The 20,524-nt window shown below is 43.7% G+C and overlaps 1 protein-coding gene across 6 annotated transcripts in view; it reads right to left on the reverse strand.

Moving 5' to 3' along the window:
• Positions 1-20,524, reverse strand: part of TBL1XR1 (TBL1X receptor 1) — an 85,454-nt gene that overhangs the window by 35,328 nt on the left and 29,602 nt on the right. For 5 of the 6 annotated variants that reach the window (XM_042881300.1, XM_042881301.1, XM_042881302.1 and 2 more), the window contains exon 2: positions 14,282-14,346. The gene's annotated coding sequence lies outside the window, so the exon portion shown is untranslated. Of the gene's footprint in view, positions 1-14,281; positions 14,347-16,562; positions 16,780-20,524 lie in introns of those variants that run through there. The other variant, XM_042881303.1, reaches the window with a different exon arrangement.

Consider the following 20,524-nt stretch of genomic DNA (forward strand, 5'->3'; position numbering starts at 1 on the left):
CTTCAAATTAGCAATTAGCCACCCACCAGCAAAATGTCAATTGTAAAACAAGAGGCTGTATTTATAGTACAACCTACTTGGAGCTCTGAGAGACGTGTCAGCCGCTGCTAACTACAATGCTCCTATTGTGTGCCTCCTGAATTAAACCCTTACACCTAACTCTCATTACAGGCAACCATACGTACAAAAGTCATATTGTATTTTTATAGTCTTTATTACATCACATGAGCTGGTACAGACATTCTTCCATACAGAAGTCTATTCAGAGAGGGGTCAAAAAAGAAAAAAAAAAGTAGTGTGAACTAATTCATCTGTATGAAGCTGCATAGGACATGGATGTGGCTGTATCTTCAAGTTCCTGTGTAGCAATGAGGAGGGAGGAGTGGCTGTCCAGGAGATGCTAATAAGAAAGCCTTGAATCTGATTTTATTATTTTCCATTTGGTGATAAGCTTTGACTACTGCAAGCAGCGTGTTATGGACATAAAACTGCAATGTACTGCTAGATCTTCAGACTGTATTTATGTCACAAAGTTACCTGCAGAAGAGAAATGACATCTCCAGTGATACTTCTTGTCAGTCAGTGGGGAAAGGCGCAGGCACCGACACCCTGCACAGACCCACAGCTGCTCTGCTCAGACCCCAGGATGCTGGGCATATCACACAGGGCCACGTCCTGATGTCTCCCACCTCTCCAGCTCCTCTACTAGCAACGAAAGAGAGCCCCACAGCAGGGAACTCCTCTGCAGCTTCTGGAAAACGATGCAGTTAAGGATCTCGCTAGCAAACCTGGATTCCACAGGTGCCTGTGGTGAGATAAGTGTTGAAGATGGCCTGTTCCACTCCATTTTCTTCAGTTTGTGATTTGCCTTGAAAACAGCCCTCTTCCCCTTCTCTCTCCAGATACTAGACACCATCCCCAGAGGAAGAAGAGGGAAAAGAGTGTTCAGCAAAGGTGCACAGAGCAGGAGAGCTGGCAAGGCAAGTCCTGACAACATGTTCTGAGTCTTCTGCTGCCCTGTCAGAGAAGGGGACTTGTGTTGGATGTGCCTGGGCACAGAGGAAACAGAAAACAGAAACGGAGAAAGAATTACACAGGAACAGCTTCCTAAATAACCCTGACACCATCTCCGTGACAAGAGATGCCCTGTGCTGCCATTTTGGCAGATAATGGTATGTGGTACAGTTTTTCAGCAGATTAAATTTGGAATAGTGAGAAGTCACTGAAAGACAGACTGGAAGTGAAACACAGCCATCACTGCTGCTCATCTCTCAGTGTAAAATCGTATCGCTTTCCATCAGCTCACAGGAGCAGTCTTCTTTTAACATCTTCCACATCTGAAGAACTTCCTTCTCCAGCTCCCTCTTTTACGATAGAAAAAGATGATCCGCCTCTCAGCCTTAACATGAACCCCAAAACAGGGCCCCTTGCCAACCATTTAATTTCTCATGCATTTATCTATTCCAAACCATCGATGCAAAGAAATGAGCTGTAGCAGCAAGCAGCTTTGCACGTTGCTGGTTCACCTTGAAGCAACTGTGAATGATGCAAATCCTGGATTACTAAGATCACCACTCGCTACTGGGCAGGACAGCCTGCATTCTTTCTTTTCCTAAATTTCCTTTTTATCTCAAAAATTCACTTTAAGGCTACAGCCATTAAAACCTAGAGACAGAAAAGAGGGAAGGAAACAAGTGCAGCAAAAAGAAACAGCACAGAAACCAGCCGGGATCCAGAGCCACTTTCATCACATGGGATATTTTTATATCCATTGTACACTGGCTCATTTATTTTTTCTAATAACCATCACACATGTAAGCAGGAAAGCTGCAGGGTACTTCTAAAGGAGATTAGTAAGAAAAGACGAATGCGGTCCCATCCACATACCTTGCTGGGCTTTTCCTTTCATATGCTGAAAAATCTTTAAACCCTAAATAGATCATTCTAAACATTTCAGGATTAAGATGGGCTCGACCAGCTAAGTGAAAGTTTCCATTATCAGTGAATTACATTGAAGCCACCGCCATGGGGATCAATGCATCCCATAGCCAGCAAGGAACTGCAGGGTCCAGGCTCCATCAGCCAGCTCAGCTGCCCGCTGCAGTGCCTCAACCAACCTTGCGAGGCCTCATGGAAAACACAATGGCACCAAATCAAGGCCCAGTTTGTTTCAGTTTAGCTGCTTCTTCTCCAAATCAGTTTGGAACTTGACCCAAGTTCCTAAATCTGTAGAGCTTTTTAAAATGTTCTTCAAGAATAGATCAAGAATGTTATTTTCTGCCTCAGGTGAAGCAAGCTCGCCTGTCTGTACAGAACAGCAGCAGCAGGTGAGCAGGAGGCAGACCAGACCACACAAGGCCACAGCACTACTTACTGAGAAACTCCTGCTTTGCCAAGAAGGAAACAGCCCTTGCAAGCAGGAAGGAGTTCACTGGGCTTTCCTGACCAGTTGCACATTGTAGTTACAGGTATGTATCATATTTTTAAGCGTGAGAAGAAGGTAATAGCAGACCCACTTTTGTTCCTGCTTATTTACAGAAGCAAACCATTAAGCCTGAGCTACCCCTGGCAACGCAATTAAAAACTGACCCAATTTCCAGACCCAAATGAGCAGCGTACACACAGCAGCACTTCTCCCAGCACAGAGCTGCATTCCCACTCCAGCACTAAGAGCTCTGCCCCGTCCTGCCCATCTGCTACAGGGCTACAAAGCAGGCAGCTTCCTCAGCCCCAACCCCTCGGGTGGTCATCTTTGCTACCAGAATGCAACATGCATTGATACAAATCCCTACAAGACTTGTGAGGTGGTTATATGTGGATAATTACATCAAGGGTGTACCAAGAACCACGTGCAATTAAAAAGCAACACACGCAACACACCGCAGGGATTTCACTCATTTCACTGACAGCCTGCTGTTCTATTTCAGGGAGCTCTCCTTTGGTCAAGGAACCTTCACAGCAATTAAAACCAGAAAGTATGAACATTATTGTCACCACTCTTTATTTGAACAGCAGCAGCAGCATGCAGAAGATCCTTTTCCAGTATTGGGGCCACGCTGCACTAACACTGCAGAAACATGTAAGGCTTGGCTGCTGTGCTGAACAGGTTGTAATCTAACTAGATAAGGTTGATAAAAAAAAGTAAGAGGGCCACAACAACAAAAAATCTCCTATGTGCAACTGTTGTTATTTTAATATATTCTACTGTTACAATCTGTTACAATCTTTCTTACTGATCAAGGTCCAAGGTCCTGCAAACAGCCTGCATCGCCACTGCTGCAGGTTGGGTCCACATGACAAATCTCACTCAAAAATGTTTTATTATTACTATTATTTTCAAATCCTTCCCTGTGAAAGTTAAAAAAAAAAAAAAGAAAAAAAATCAAGTAGTTTTCAGGCTGTGAAAGTGCAGCTATTCCTGAAGTGCTTGATGTTTCTGCATTAGGATAAATACACTGCTGAACACTGACATCTTTCTCTAAGTTCAGTCATTTCTCCCCTGGTAAGTGAAACTAAATATTTTCAGTACCAAAACAGAGTTAAACGCGAGTCCTTGGTTCATGTGCAGCAAAACTAGATAAGCAGCTGCATAAGAATACTACTCTGTGCTTAGAAAAAACAACCTGTATACAACTAGTAGTGGCAGCACGTGTTTTCTGCTTTTTTTGCACCAACCCAGCACAGCCTCCTACAGACTCCCTTCCCCTCATGGGCAGGAACGTGGGCACAGAGCAGCACGGTGCCTGAAGGATGGAACAGCATCACGAGAACAAACACTGCTTCAGGTCCTGGCTGGGTCAGAGGTGAGGGAATTCCTTTACAGCCATATCTCCAGAGATGTACAGCCATTATCCTCATGCAAAGCAAAACGTTATGTGTGCACCTGCCTACTACAATTCTTTCTCCATTCAGCAAATATCCAGCAGGTTTAGGTTCCCAAAACAGACGATTCCAAGATGTGATTAAAAACCCACACAGCTTGCCCAGAGTTGGTTGCTGTTGACATGTAGATGCTTTTCCTGCACTGAAGTTTGCGCTTTAGATCCTACAGTCATAGGAATGTACAGTTCTTTCATTGTATATTAATAAAGGAAAAAGGCTTTCAGTGTACGACAGCTGAGGCACTGTGTAAGTACACTGTGAATTTGAAGCAGAGCGAGCCACAAAATCTCTCTTCACACACACACCAAAGCACGTGTGCTGTCTGTGCTGCATCACCTCCCACCTCCACAGGTACCCTGCAGCTCACTGAGCACACCAGGCTCACATATGCTGAGCAGAGCAGGCTGTGAGCAGCAGGCAGTCACGTCTCTCCCACCTTTGTTCCCAACAGGTCCTTTTAGCTGACCTCCAGGCAGCTCGCAGGGCAGGAGCCAGCAAGGATGCACGTGCAGGGGTAGATATGCTCCGACAGGCATCCATTTTCCAATGGAAGATTCCCAGGGAGGCAGCACTGTTCCAACTGCAAACGAATGTGCTGCCAGGGCAAGAAAATAACGGAGCAGAATGCTGCCTACAAACCACAGCGGCCTTTCCACCAGATGAGTTACAAGTCACAAAAATATGTGGAACAATTCATTTGGCTTAAGCTGCAGTGCATTTTTCAAAAGCAAGCACTGGGGTTCCTAACTCGTGACTCCTGCATACTTGAGATCTTTTTAAGTAGATGTCACCCACAGCTGTAACTTGGCACTTCCAGAAACACTCTCATCAAGCTTTGCCTTCACTGACATTTCTCCTCTCATGCATTATGCAAAAAGTCCCAGATTAATCTTGGGATAATGACGGAAGCTGAAGAACCCCAAACAAGTATTTTTTCTATGGGTTTGTTGTGTAAAGCTTCAGGCGTTTAAGGAGGGAACACTTCTTTTCTATGTGTAAATTTAAAGATATTTGCATAGCTGATTGATTTCCACACTAAAAAAAAAAAAGATAAAAAAAAAAAAAAAAGAACAGTCCAAGACCTGTTACACATTTCTGAATTTGCTGACCTATGGCATTAGCATTCACTAAAGTCTTCTTCCAACAGCAGGTTTGGCCTAACAGGAGGACATCGTTTACTTCTGTACGTGTTAGATTTCCTCATCTGCCAAAGGAGAATGTAGCTGACAGACAGCCAATGCACAGTACAGAAATGAGGCTCCCTACTCTTTCAGAAATCCTGCTGCTCCTGAAACAAACGGTGCTTGCTGGGAACACCGCTGGGTCGCCCCTGGATCCCAGCCTACAATAACAAGCGCCCACCTCAACACGAGGGAGGCCTCTTTGCCTCCCATTTCATTACTGGTGGATTATCCCAAAGTCTTACTCTCATGATGGACGAGATCTGTTTTTCAATTTCCAACCTAATACGCTCCTTGCCAAGATATATGCATTTTTTCCTGGTGCTGCCTTCAGTGTAACAAAAAATACTTGTACCCACTCAAGTCTTTGGCAAGCCCTGATATATTTAGAGAAAACAACTGTATGCCCTCTCAGACTCCTCTTTATTTAGATAAACCAACCAGGCTCTCGGTGTCCTACTGCAAAGCAGCCTCTGCTCATCCATCGCCTTCTGCATCTGCTCCACATTACATCTGTCCTTCCTGAACGTGGCCTGCCTCATCCACTCAGTGTCACACACTGCAGTGTCACCTATCACACAAGCAGCAGTAACACTTTCTGATTTCTACTGTGAGTCAGCCCACACCTTACAGACCTTAGGTCTACGTTTTACAGACAGCAGAGTACTAGTGAAAAGCTATCCCTGATTTATCAGGCTAATTACTCAACTGATTGATAGACTTTCTGTTCCTCTGTCATTTTCAAGAGACCAGCAGCCAGGTCACGGCACTATTCACATCTATCCAGAAGTGCACAATCATGCCATTTTGTGCTATGAAATTTCAGCCCACTTTTTCCACTCAAGTCCTAAAGGCCATCTGGCTCCTCCTGCTCAGTACTCTGTTCCTCATCAGCTTTGACAGCACATCCGAATCTAACGTCATCAGCAAATTTTATTGCACATCCTACTTTTGAAGTCAAGTTAATTAGCAAACGCATTAAAGTCAGCCCAGTTCTTAACACAACTAACTTCCTCTAGGCTCAACAGCCCTCCTCTGATCACATAATAATGTGACCTCCTCTTTTGCAGGCGACCTCCTTACCCTAACAACTCTTCTACATCTCATCAGTCTCTTACTAATGATGTCCTATGTACTGCTGGAGCAAGTGTTGTAACAGTACAGGCAGATTAGCTCAAATTTCTTCTCTAAAACCCAAGTACAGCAACTTCAGAAAGGAAAGACAACATGGATCCCACTATAGGCATCCATGGAACTAACGTGCTTACGTTGTGTCTACTGTGATCATATGCATATATTATATTTATATATCTATGTGCACAGCCCTACTTATATGAATCCATACCTATACAGACGCACATCCATACACATGCCCACACTGAGGCAGCAACCCTTGCTCAGTTCCCTCTTGAAGCAAAGCCAATGGTTCCTGAGGCCAGGATGTCAGGACACACGAAGGCATTCCAGGAGGCCGCAGTTGCATTACCCCAAATCCTCGACGATCCTATGATGCTGTGATAAAATATTCATTCTTCTTCCAGATAGCTACAGCATACTGCAATTACGGATAAAGTCCAACTAGTGCAAAACAGAGTCAGCAGCTTGGTTAACTCAGGCTAGGAGAAGAAGGAAATTCAACTGAAATACCCTGGGTCACCACAAAGAAGACTGTGGAGCAAGAATGAATTAAAAAAGAAAAAAAAAAAAAGAGTGCCTGCTCCTTTCAGCTAAGGGGAGGTTGGTACAGGGAGAAAGGGCAGGCAGCCCAGGTAAACAGGGCAGTGGAGCAAAACTGGATGGGTCAGTGAAGGCAACTTCACTTCTCAGCAGCCCGTTCAGGCTGAGCTAAGAAGCAGGAGGCGTGAGCCCCCAGAGCCTGCCTGGGGTCTTCCAACCAGCTACCCCTGGTAAGCTGCAACAGCACAGACAATATCTTGGCAATGACTGAGGCTGAACGATTGAGCACAAAACAATTTCTTACTTGTTTTTAAGAAGTTAATTATAATAGAAACTGGGAAATGAAGCGAGCAGAAAGGTATGCCAGCAATCCATTCTAAGCTGTATTCACACTTGTAAAATCATAAGCAAACCAGTTATTTGCTTATTGTAAAAGCACCAAACCTACAGGAGCAAAGGCAGCAGTGATCTCACCTACAGAGCAGCCAACGGCCTCAGGGTACTGATGGTAGCAAACAGCAACTTATTGCCATTTTCTGTCTACAGCAAGTATCTCCAGCACTGTTTCCATTTGCAATGTATAATTCACATTGATCTCCTCACAGCATTTCCTTGGGTTCTCATACCCTTACCGACTCCTCAGGTTACTTCCCACACCCCAGATGGTCTATCTCCAGAAGGCATCATCTGTGCCTCAGCCCCTTCTAGCTTAAATCCAAGCTGACGGCTCATTAGTAGAATCATTCATCAACTGTTGCTGTTAGACATTTGTTTTCTATGCAAATCAGATTTTGTGCAACAAGAATGGAATTCCAGCCTTTTTGTAACTATTTTAATGTGAAATGCTGACATCAAGTCTTAAGTTCATTTGATTATGTTTCTGTTTATGTTATTATCAATCAGTTTTCTGGCACTCTTTTCTGTTCCAGTTCAATCACTCTGCTGAATTACTTGAACTCTCGATGAACTGCACCAAAAAAGGAAAATTAACTAATGCCTCATTTGATCTTGTGACCATAAAACTTGTGTTTTCATTCCCTCTTTAACCTTTGACCATCTTTTTTTTCCCCTTAATTTGTGTGCTATGTACCTGATAGTTTTAAACTTGTTTCTTTTATTCATGAAGAAAGAATCCGCTGCCCTCTATTCATTTTAACCACTGCTGACTTTTTTTCCAGATATTCATTAATAAGCAAGCACTTAAAATTGGTTCTTCACAGCCCATCTTACATTCCCATGCCTTACTGGATTTCTCTTCACCAGCACAGATGCTTTCACAAGAAACACCATCTACTCTCACGCAGGAAAACCACCTCAAAGGAAGCAGTGCAATGGCTATTCTGATTGTAATAAAATTCCATTTGTCAGTTTATTATTGAAGTCCCCTCATATTCACAAGGGACTTGAAATTCACTTACGTTACTGATTTTAACTTTTTCTTTTTGAAACAGATGTCAAAATACCCGTATGTATGACAGAATATTTTAACACACAGGTAGGACACAATAAAATACTGTCCTTGTATAGCCAGAAAAAAATGAAATGAAAGGGGAAAATGCCATGGACATCTTTAATGAGGACAAGTAATCCAAATAATGGCTCACATTTGACATCCATGCCCTTCATTTATGCAAACAATTTATGGATGTGGATCCTACATCAACACCAACCGGGGGGTGGGGATGGTAGGATTCAGACCCCTCGTCCCAAATACGTTCATTACAATCATGGTAGAAGAATACAAGGAGCCTCCATTTACTATGATCTTTCACTCTGTTTTTATGGAGTACTACAGAGCCTTCATTTATAAGTGCATGCTTCTTGTTCAGGCATCCACTTTGATGGCCATGCAGCTGGAGGGCACCTGGTCTTCGGCAGACTGCAGGTATCGTCCTGAGCTAACAGAAGCACGTGTATGTTCAGTGCCATTCCCCCCAACCTACAGACTTCCTGTTGTTCTACAGCAGCATGCATTATCTCCCAGCATCTACACCACTGAAACTAACGGGAGCTTTTACTTTTGTTGAGTCGAACCAGTGTCAGCCTTCTGATGACAACAATGAAACTGGGATCGCAGCCTGACGGCACATGTGACACCCTGAAACATTCGTGCCACAAGTGCTTCTCCTTTCCAGAAGACAACACTCAATGCTCAGACAGCAGGGACCGTCCTTAGGTTTTCTCTGCACATCCCGCTCCATGTGCGCCTCATAGCCAGCGTGCTTTGCAGATGTGCAGAATCTTAGAATCACCAAGGCTGGAAAACACCTACAAGATCATCCAGTCCAACCATCCACCCATTTCACCAATAGTTCTCACTAACCAAGTCCCCCAACACAAAATCCAAACGTTCCTTGAACACCTCCAGGGTGACTCCACCTCCCTGGGCAGCCCATTCCAGTGCATGATCACTCTTTCAGAAAACTAGAATTTCCTAACATCCAGCCTAAATCTCCCCTGGCTCAGCTCGAAGCCATTCCCTCTAGTCCTACAACAAATGCAGTCACTGACAGGAACGTTTAACACTACATTTCCAATTCTTCCCTACAATCATTCACTGAGTAGAAAAAGGGTCACTTCAGGCTGCACAACTTCACCGCTGGCATATGGCAGCAAACCCACACCAGAAACACAAGATCTTCCTCCCCTCTAAAACAGATGGCACGCCGATCAAGTCGGATATAATCTGATGCTAGCTGCACTACTACTGCTATTAAATCAGGAACCAAAAGCAGTGGAAAGTAGTACAAAGAAAAACCCAACGCAGGGGAGGCAGAGGACAAGGAAGAATAGTGAAGAACAGTAACAGGAGACAACCTACAGCAGCAAAGGCAGACTGCTTTTGGGTACATTTACGATTTAACAACCAGGAATGGCAATAGGAAAGGAGCTGCAGTGGCCCTCATCCGATTACAGAGGACGTTCCCCTGGCCTGATGCTGGCCCGGTTCCCTCTGCTCTTGTGATTCACTGCACTGGGCACCTGCCAGGGGCTACATATCCTGCCTGCTTACATAATTACATATTTATGATTCTGCCGAGAATTCTTAGTCAAAGCTTATTTCTGAACTGTAAAATGCCTACAGGATCAGCAGAGAAAGTTCTCCAACAAATGAGACTTCACAAGAGAGCCACCACTTCTTGTAATTTTTAAGGACGGTGGTTTCCTCTTCAGCTGAATCATTCAGTAAGTAAACTTCAACTGGCAGCAAAATAAAGGCAAGCGGTGCTTTCCTTTTGAAACAGAGACTGCTAGTGGCTTTTATTTGTTCTTTGTAAATATATATATACATATATATAATTAAGAACCCCTCCACAAATGTCTCAGAATGCAGCAGTAAATAAACTTTTAATTCTTATCACAGTATGCACCCTCTCACAATAAAGTCAATACTTCCTCTATATCATATTACCAGCACTTCCTCTTCAACACATATACCACTATGTCAGCTTATTCATGCTGATCCAATAAAGAGAATTTATGGATGAACACTCTGAAATATATTTTTTCAGCTGTAACCAATTATCAGACAAGAAAACCACTGCACTCCACCTTTCTTTGTTGATAATAGCATCCATTGATTTCAGAAGGAGCAGAACAGTCCAAAATTTCATGTCATCACTCAGTTTAGACTAGTTCAAAAACTGCTACAAATACACACATAGATAACTTCCTTTTAAAGGTGTACTCCATCAGCTGTACAGCCAAAACCTTCAGCAGTAAATTTCATGAGCATTTGTAGGCTCTACCACTGAAAACACTTTCAAGCTTGGTTAGCTTTACGCACATAAGTGTTTCTCACTTACATCTGAAAAGAACCATTCCTACACCTGAAGTTATATGCATGCATACACACATGCATTTGAAGTAGTCTTACTACTAAGCCCACTTAGTCTTGTAGAGCTATTTACTTTAAAGCAACTATTCACATCATGTTAGCAGTATCTTAAGGACTTCCAAGTTTCAAATCCCTTCAAAGCAAGGGCCCCTGTTTTTAACATCAGAAAAACCAAACTTCAGCTGTACCATTTGTTTGTGATTCTGACACAACATGCACCTCCAGCAAGAACAGCACTCGCACACTCACACCTATTACCACTCCCCTGACTTGAGCCAAACCTGCCATACCGACCCAGGGCAACTACCAGTAATCCTTCACTTCCCTTTGCACCATACTTCCCTGTGGGCCTCTGAGGTTATTGGCACAACCTCCTGCTGCCCTTGGGCATTTTAAGCAAACGGACTGCCAGAAAACTACATTCACTCACTCCCTCTGCTGCCTTAGAAGGAGCAGAAAGATCACAGGAAGACTCTACAGACAGCACCACAGAAGAGTTGCAAGAGCAAGATCCCTCACAATCTCAGGGAGGTTTTTGCAGATATCTTCTAATCCTGTCAGTAGATGCATTTTCTTCAGAGGAGTGCTTCTCCTGCCCATCCTCCAACCACTCTTGCTGTTTCTGGGCAAAACCTGTCAGGTTAATTATGCTGAAGTGTTGCACTCATGGAACTTCCCGCCATGAGAGTCTTGGTGCCTGCAAAGCTCTTCTGAACAAGTCTCTTGCACATAAGAACAGCTGCTCTACCATTCCTACCGAATTAAACCCATCACAGCAAGCTGCCATACAATGCTAAAACCCAATGCTTGCCAGTTTTCAGTAGCTTTCTAGTTTCTGTGCGCTCCTTCAGGCTGCTGGACTAGACAAGCTTTGACAACCCCCTTCCAACCGAACCATTCTATTCAAATTAGTCATATATATAAATACATACACATGAATATAAACAAAAATACTCATATATAGCTCCATGTATTTATACGTACACATACCCACACATAGGCAAAGAAAGGAAGAAAAAGAAAGCAAGGCAAACTGCCCTGCCTCCAAAACTCACTGCACAGTAGGACGGAAAATACCTCTTGGGTAAGCTAGCTTTTCCATCACACTGCAAAAATAATAATAATAGTTTGCTAAAGCTTTTATGGAAAATCTGATGCCATCTTGCCTCTAGGCCAAAGGACCAAGACTTTCATTTTTATTTCCAACACATTCGTTAACCCTTGTGACCTGAGGCACCCCGTTAGAAGCCTCCAAATTAACCTCTGAAATCCCAGAAAACGTTGCATTATGCACCTATCTGCCTTCCTCACAAAGCCTTTTTTTGTTAACTTCGCAACTTTCCCTTAAGAGGCCAATCCACACCGACTAACCACAGCCATACTCCACTTTAAAAGGCTTCAACACAATATAAATACATGCTTTTACAAAAACTGCCAACAATTCCGGTATGTTTTTAAGAATGAACTAATACTGTACCCTATGTGTTAACACAACCTATCTGACGCACACACAAAAAATTAACATCATCTTTCATTCACCTTTAAAATGAAACAAAGCAAAAACAAAAGAGGATGTACAACTTCTGCACTTTAGTGCTGGTGTGGTTATTTTGTTTTTTTTTTTGACTTGCAAGAAATGGAACTAACAGTCATGATTAGCAGACTGATCAAAATGCTCGTATCATTTCTCACGGGAATCAAAAACGTATTTCTGATTGAAAAACACGTATTGAACATGGGTAGTCAAATGAAACCAACGCTGTGAGAAGAGCACAAACTGCTTTCTGCAGGTCAGCCCCTGTCCCACTCTTTGTCTACACATCAAAGAGAATAATAACATAATTAAAACCCACGACAGTTGTATTTTACTACGATCTGGAGTATGCTGTCCTTACTTTGGGATGGTGATGAAGGTGTCTAGCTTGGCACTTAAATCCACATTCAAACTGTTTCAAAGTTAATCAAGAGATGAGTAATTGTTTAGAAATCTCTGGAATAATGAAATATGCCACCTTATAGTAAAAGCAGCCTTTAAAACAGAAGAAAAAAAAACAAAAACAAAAGTAGAAACTATTTCACTTTGCTACACGTTACAGCTGAGCATGTTTTACGATCCCTGTAACAACATGCCCTTGAGAGAGTACAATTCTGAATTTCTAACATAATTTGTAGAGGGAAAATTAGGGCAAAACGCAGCAACATTTCAAATAGAGTCTCTGAGTACTTTAAAATTTTATGAAGTATAAGGACTAGGTTAATACGGAATGAGTCACGTTTTTAAGAGAAGCAGCAACACAGACCTGAATTTCAAGTCATAACTAAAACCACGCACAACTAACACAAAATAAAAAGAAATCAGAGAAGCCTTCTGTTGGGAAAAGGTCAACAGCACAGTGAAAACTCAGCAGCAACAGAAGAGTCCGAGGGCACTGCTGGTTTCACATTCAGGCAATTAAAATGCCAGGCTATGTGACCAGGTACAACTGGCACCTTCTTACTCCACAGCTCTGTTCCTTACAGCTGAAATTCATCCCAAGCAAAAATAAAGCGCAGTTTATATCTGCAAAGTTTGAGCTTAAACATCAGGGTATTAAAGGGCACAAACTCTTGTGTAGATCACACGTGCTGCATTACTCTTCACCCCGTGATGTCCCACAGTCAACAGGCTCACTGACTGCATTTCCCAGGAATCAGTTACACCCAAACTCTCTCAAACTTTTTTCACGGGACAAAGCAGAGTTGTTAAGCTGTTGGTGAAACTACAACGTACTCTTTAGACCCAGCGCCCACACAAATCAACTCAGCTCTCAGATCCCAAACTGAGTTTCACACCTTGTGATTAGAAACACCATCCTTTTAGCACTGAGCATAATGACCTAGACATGCCTGAAATGCAGGCTGACACTTCCTGTATGTAGTTCTTAAGTCCAGTGCTGCATTTGACACTCCCATAACGCAGCTCACTGTGATAACCTAAAACTCAGAACTGCTGAAAGGAGACTTTGAATCTAATCAAAGTCACAGATTAAGTTCCAGTCTCAGAATTGGAACTCAGTCTTCAGAACTCACCTTTGCCTTCCACCTACACAACTGTTAGAATACAGAAATACACCATAATGACAATTTGCAAGTATCACCTTCCAGCCATCCAAAACATTCAGTAATATTCCAGAGATGGGAGTAAGAAGATCACACCAACCAAGACTATTTCTAGAGAGAACTTTAACTTCACTGGTCTTCCTCTGTCAAATGCACTGAAGCAAAATACACCTGACACTGTGTACATTTGTAATAGGAGATGCTGTTAGCATTGAAATAAGAAGCAGAGAGCCCCCCCCCCAAGGGGGTCAACAGAGCACTCATCTCACCTACAACTTGCCCAGAACAGGCTTTTGGCCAAAAGAGGAAGCAAAACCAGCTACGAGCAGGATGAGCTATGTCATTCTCAAGTCACACTCCTTGCTTCAAGATTAACATGCTGCCCTACTTTCCACAAGGTAAAGGAGAAACAACTTCAATATTCTGTCAAACAGAATAAAGCTCTAGATGTTTCTTAGGAAAAAAAAAAAATAAATCAATTTGTGTACTGGAAAAAAACACCACCACCACAGTCACTCTGAAAGTACTGTCTGCGGCAGAAGAGGACCTACGGTGTATTTGCAATAAGAAACCACACTGCTAACTCAGTTAAAAAGGTACTTACCATTGGCAGTGCATTGATATGCAGAAGTTTTCCTTTCAGGTGTCTCTTGCCACAGAGGGGTGATGCTGAAAGAAACAAGGAGACAAATAGGAAAAATTAGTATTTATTATTCTGAGAACAGCAGCATTAACACAGTACAACATCAGCACAGCCCACCCCACTGCTCCTGGCACCAAACTCGTGTTCTGCCTGCACCTGCAGAGCCCCATCATACAGCACCCTGTGGGGAGCCTGCAGCACCCACCTCTGAGCACTGCCTGGTCAGTGAGCACCACCACCGCCTGACCTCAGCAGTACTGCACCCAATCAGGAGCACAAACCACCACCTGTATCAAAGCCCTCATGTCTGGATTTGCCTTAACTTTCCACAAAAGACTGTGGGATGCTAACCAGGCACAGCAGGCAGCTCCCAAAACCTTTTGCCCATGCCAAATCCATTCCGGAAATAAACTTCAGCAATGGACATTAAACACCCTGAAAGCCCCACATAAAAATTAACACTGCAGTGCTTTGACAGAGAACCTCTTTTACAAAATGATTACATCCACTGAGAAGCAGCAATTCAAATAAATAAATAAATAAATAAATAAATCCAAGCTGTTTTCCTACCACATTCTGTGCTGGGCAACCAGGTTTACGGCCACAGGTGTGCCCAGGCACCAGAGAGCCCAGAGCTCTGCAGTGAGCTCAGTGCCTGAGCCAGCAGCTCGCACTGATTGCCCGAAGCTGGCAATATGCACACAACAGAAATCTTGCAAGAAATCTTTCCCATCTTCCAAAGCAGAAGAATGTAGTCCAAAACCTCCCATACTAACATAAGACTGCCACTGTTTTCTTTAAATTCCCCTGGTAATTGTTTCACGCATCCTACAATAAAATAGGTAAGTACAGGCAAACACTTTTCCACATCCAAGTGTGTGAGTGTGTGTGGACTCCATGCAGGGCTGTAACCATTTCCATGTAGCACCAGTGAATTATTTTTACTCATACCAACATTTATGCATGGCTGCTCACCATGCAAGTACTTGCACACTACCTTTCTTATTAGGAAATAATTTCATCACCCACTCCAAGAGCAGAAAGAGGGACAGAAGGACATGGATGACCAGTAAAGCATTATCCGTCTGGTTTTAGATTAAACAAAACATCTCCAAGCTATTCAAAAACCTTTACAGCAAGTAAAGAACCTTCAGGGCTCGTGACTAACACTGCTCTCAAGTGCCATTCCCAAAGTCAATCAGTAGGAAACGGTTGATTACAAACCCATGTCTGAACCCACCGTCAGGGCAAGCAGAACCTAACAGCACAAGGAGCTGCTGCAGAGGATGCTGAAGAATGCGAGTATGTGGGGAATTGAAAGAATTTGCACACATGCTCATTTTCCGTTCCTTGGCTGTGCTGGCAGGGCAGTAGCTATGTACATGAGTAGAGGAGAGCTGCCCTTGCCAAGGGGCACGTTGGCCCACATGGGGCTGGTCACAGTGTTCTTCCCTGCCACAAGGGCTGCAGGGCAGCACGGAAGAAAAGGCTTCGTGGGCTCGCTCAGCAAATCCCATAAACAAACGTTATTTACCAACAACTGGAGTTTTCCTTAAAAACAAGAAGAAACAACCAATATCTGCCCTCCTCATCTGAAAGCAGGATAGATCAGTGTCAGGTCTGTGTCTCGCACACGATGGAGGAGAGCTCCACGCAACATGTCCTTCAGGTTGTTTCGCTTGCAAAGGAACATGTCAAACATAAATCAAATAACAACTGCACAAACGCTTCCAATGAAGAAAGGCCTTCTTCAGTGCCCACCACCCCAACTGCCCGCACACCTCATGGCCAGGCTGGATGCCCAGCCTCCTCACCTGTGCCTTACATCTGAACTGAACAGGGACATGGGAAAATCTGGAAGAAGAGAAGCAAGTACACCAAGAGCTCCCTGACTCTGCTACACTCCTCCTTGTCTGCTGTGGCTCTGATTTTAAAGAGGAGCACTTGAAATGACACAGACTTTTGGAAAACACTGGGACGTCCTTCTTCAGAGCCCGGTGCTGAGCACCGACTCTGCGTTGTCAGCAGATTTTTCCTTCCCAATTTATCCTATTGGAATTTGTTATTTGGCACATACCTTGAAATAAAGCAGGCGACAGCTGTAATGTATTGATTTTAGACTCGCTCTCTTTATAGCCGACCTGCTACACTGATTTGACCAGGTGACCAGGTGTAGTAACAGCCACACTACCCAACATTTAAAAATAACCCACTAAATGTCCTTGAGGCTGATAAGACACACCTGTGCAGAGAGTATCAGCTGCTGCCTTTAGATCCCTCCTCTCCGAGAAAGCAGGATTTTGTGGTTTTTGTTTTTGTTGGTGTTTTCTTTTGAACACCTTCAGTTTGACTGGACTACTCCTCTCAACCTAAGAAGAAATACAACTTGAGGAAGAAGTGCATCCTGCCAGATCCCGGGGTTGGCAGCACACTCTGGCCAGCTCTGCCCGCACCGCACAGACCACCCCACCAGCAAGGCTCTCCCCACACCTGCTAGCTAAAAACAAAACCAAAATGGCAGCTCATGCTATCAGCATCTCGGCCTGTCATCATCACCGAGTCATAATGGTGTGCTACCAAGACAAACCAGCAGTGAGGCTGGAAATGCTCATCATCTTCAGCGCGAGCAGAGCCGCTGCCACTCCCCATTTCCACTTGCGTGCTCGGATTTTTCTTCTAATCCTCTTAGGACAGCAATGTTTATACTGCTTTCTGAGACTTTTGTGCTATTTGAGCTTTAATAACAAATTTGCTCATTAAATGCTGTGCTCTGTGAATTACAAAGGCCTTCCAAGGACAGCTCTTTCCTCCTCAATTCTCCTCGAGTGACCCACCTTCATCTGGCTTCAGTATCTGCAGAGCGTCCCAATCAAAACAGAATTAAAAATAACTAAATCCTGGATGTTCCCCTCAGTAACTAGGCTGCAAAAAGCATCAGACAATAGCTTTAAAAGCCTAAATTGAAAACTAATCACTGCATTGAATCCTTCCTTTCATTTGGTTAATAGGCATATACAAAACCAGTGGTGATTCTGCCATTGCCACGCTTGGAACGTAAACAGAGAAAATCAAAAGTTACTTCTTGTAATCACACTTTCACTGCAATCTATGGGATTTTTAAAGAAACCAGCCCAGTACTTCTGCAATAACATCTGCTTTTGCATCTAAGAGAGAAACTGAATTCAGATTTATCACAAGTCATGAAGGTCAACCAACTGGAGTCAAGAAGACCAAGTCAAGAAGAGAAACAAATATGGACAAGTGAGGGAAAATGGTAAAGAATAAATGAGGACCGCACACAAGGCAGCATTAAAAATGGTCATCACGTGGTTAATTGCAGCTGGGCTGGTGCTGCCAAGCATGAGCCAGCCCGGGGCTGCTGAAGGGCCAAGCCAGAGGGAAGGCCCAGCATCACAACCAGACCGTTCAGGGGCTCATCACAGCACTGCATGCGAGGCCACGTGGGATCACACTCGGTACTCAGAGATCCCCAGTGAGGTGTCTGTCTGATCCTGAGCTCCATCTGAAGCAGCTTTCCTCTGCCAATTAACTGAGAAATCTCCATTTCCTAACCTTGGTTCTGGTTTTAGGTCTTTATTACGTAAGAAATCTGGAAAACACAGATGCAAGCCAACTTTCTGGACTTTTAGATGAATATGTATATACATACACAAACACACACACAAAAGTTGCACAACTGCTCTGGAGAAAACAGAATCCAGATATACAAGCACCTTTCAAAGTGCACAACGCAGCACTCACTGTGCTATGATAAGCACACAAAACCAAGACTAAAGCAAGACAATATTGCAGCATGGCAGCAGTTGCCTCCACGTTTAACGAAAATTTCTTTAAAAGCCCAAAACTGAGGGAATCATAGAAGATTGCTTATAACATACTGAAAGGAAAGGAAGCTCAATTGCTGGAAAGGAAACCGTACTGGCCAGCCCCATTAAAAACACATAAAGCACCAGAGTAATCTTGTCAATACCAATTAGTTTGTACCATCAGGGAAGGCAGGGGAAGAGCCCCGCTGCAGCACAATTTCACTTGCAAGTCATTTAAATGAAATTCATTAGTAAGTAACCCAATTCACAAACTGGAAGTTAAAAATCCTAGAGAACAAAGTATAACCCAGCCGAGGGTGGGAAGAGAATGAATGGTTGTTGTTCCAACAGCTCTTGCTCCAAGTGCTGAGCACGATGTGCCATAAATCCCACCTCTACACTGCCATGTACTTGACCACCATGCATCCATATAAACCCCACATACATTTAATTTGTGCTGCTTGTTTGTTCTCTTCTGAAAATAGTGGATGTTGATTCACTGACAAATGTATCTCAGTTCTAGAATAAAAATACAAACAAAATTTAAATTCACCACAGGGGGGAAAAAAAAAAAATGAAGAAAAAAAAAGTTCCAAATTGTGTTTAATTCACTCTCCTGGAGGTAGGAAGAGTCTCTTCCCTGTGACAGCACTTCCCAAACAGCCTCAGCAGCAACAACCACCAGTGACTTCCAGCACAGCATCACGGCTGGATGGCAGAGATCCCCTCCTTTGCCAGCACGGGAACCTGTTCCTATGAACTGATAACAAGGTTACCAGGGCTTCTAAACAGGTCTGTAATCTCAGTACGGAACAAAGCTCAAATGGCAGCTTTGGATAAAAGACCTTTCTCACTGAGATTTCTGCTCCCGGTGTCCTCCATATCTGAAAACAGGCAGGGCAGACAAGATGTTCCTTTGCTTTGGGACTCACTGTGGTGCTGCAGAAGAAACAGTCCACCGCAGAAAGCACCAGAAATTGCTAGAGTAGGGCAAGGGTACCACTCTACATGCTTCTTCGACTCATTTCTTCTTAAATAATCTAATTCATTGAATTCATCGGAACTCTGTCAAGTGTGCCATGCTTTGGGAGGTGGGATGCACGTCACAGGTAGATATCACATTTGGAAGTGCTGCTGAAATGTCTGAATAAGGAATTCCCTGAAAGTAACAAGAGGACATAACATCGTGGTATTTCCAATCCTACAGATGGTAACCACCACTGGGGCTGTTGCTGCGCTTCTCTCAGCATCAGCATCGCTACTCCCCTTACCTTTCGGACAACTTAAAGTCCAACACAGTATCATTCCAAGCAAAAGCTCAATCTGCGTGTTCAGCCAAGTTAAAGACCTGCAGAGAATGTTCAAGCAGTACAGCACGATGTGGGTTCTGCTGCAGAACAAGCATTCGCAGACAGCTTGATGCCAACGGGAACTAGAAGTCCCACCGCAGCCACTCGCCTCACACGCCGGCCAAGAGCTCCATGTCTTGCTGATATTGAGCCCACAGCATGCTCCTTACTGCTGAGGTCTATTTTGTGTACATCTCCCTACGTTCTGCATTCTCCTCCTGGCTCCCTAAGCCACCACGCTGTGGGGTCACTGGGGATGCAGCCCTGGAAGGGAGAAGCTCATGAGCAGAGCTGCAGCTACAGCATCAAAACACACCTCTGTTACCAGGGGCTGCCTGCTGCCTTACTCAGGCCTGGGAATCCCAGCACAGCAGCTCACAGCAGAACAGAATGATGCATTAGGCAACAAAGATCACAGCAGAGACAAAACCAGTATTAAAACAGACTGTCTGCTTTAGACCCCGATGTGTGCCTGCCATACTGATGGAACATGGGAAATATTTGCATTACTATCACACTTTTACATATGTGGTAAAAGACACTGAAACTTGTTCCACAGAATAAGCAGCCTACAGAAAAACCCAGCAAATATTTACACTAGCAGTGTGGTCAAAGAGAATAGTGTCTATTAAATAAAACAATTGAAGCCATTAATCAACACCAGCATTAAACTAATCTAATCATGCCACTGCTTCACCTAGCTTTTTGAACAGCAGGATCTAAGCACGACCAGGGAAAACAAGTGTACCTGAATCATCAGCGACACTGGAAGGATCTGACGAGCATGGGGACACAGAGCTGCAGCACAGAGGTCCCAGGATTGAGGCTATGATTAATTGGGAACAACAAAACAACAACAAAACCCAGTATGCCGGAAGGAGTGATATAACAGGGTTACCTACACATTCAGTTAGCTGTTACAGGGATACTGTGCACCTCTCACCCTACGTGGTCCAGTTCTAAAAAAAGCTCTCCCTAAAAATGCGATTAATTACAGCAATTAAATTTTCAACTGTGTTGGGTTTTCC

Source organism: Lagopus leucura, unplaced genomic scaffold (assembly GCF_019238085.1).
Source record: "Lagopus leucura isolate 7727_CA_CO unplaced genomic scaffold, USGS_WTPT01 Super-Scaffold_100029, whole genome shotgun sequence".
In the NCBI taxonomy this organism is placed as follows: domain Eukaryota; kingdom Metazoa; phylum Chordata; class Aves; order Galliformes; family Phasianidae; genus Lagopus; species Lagopus leucura.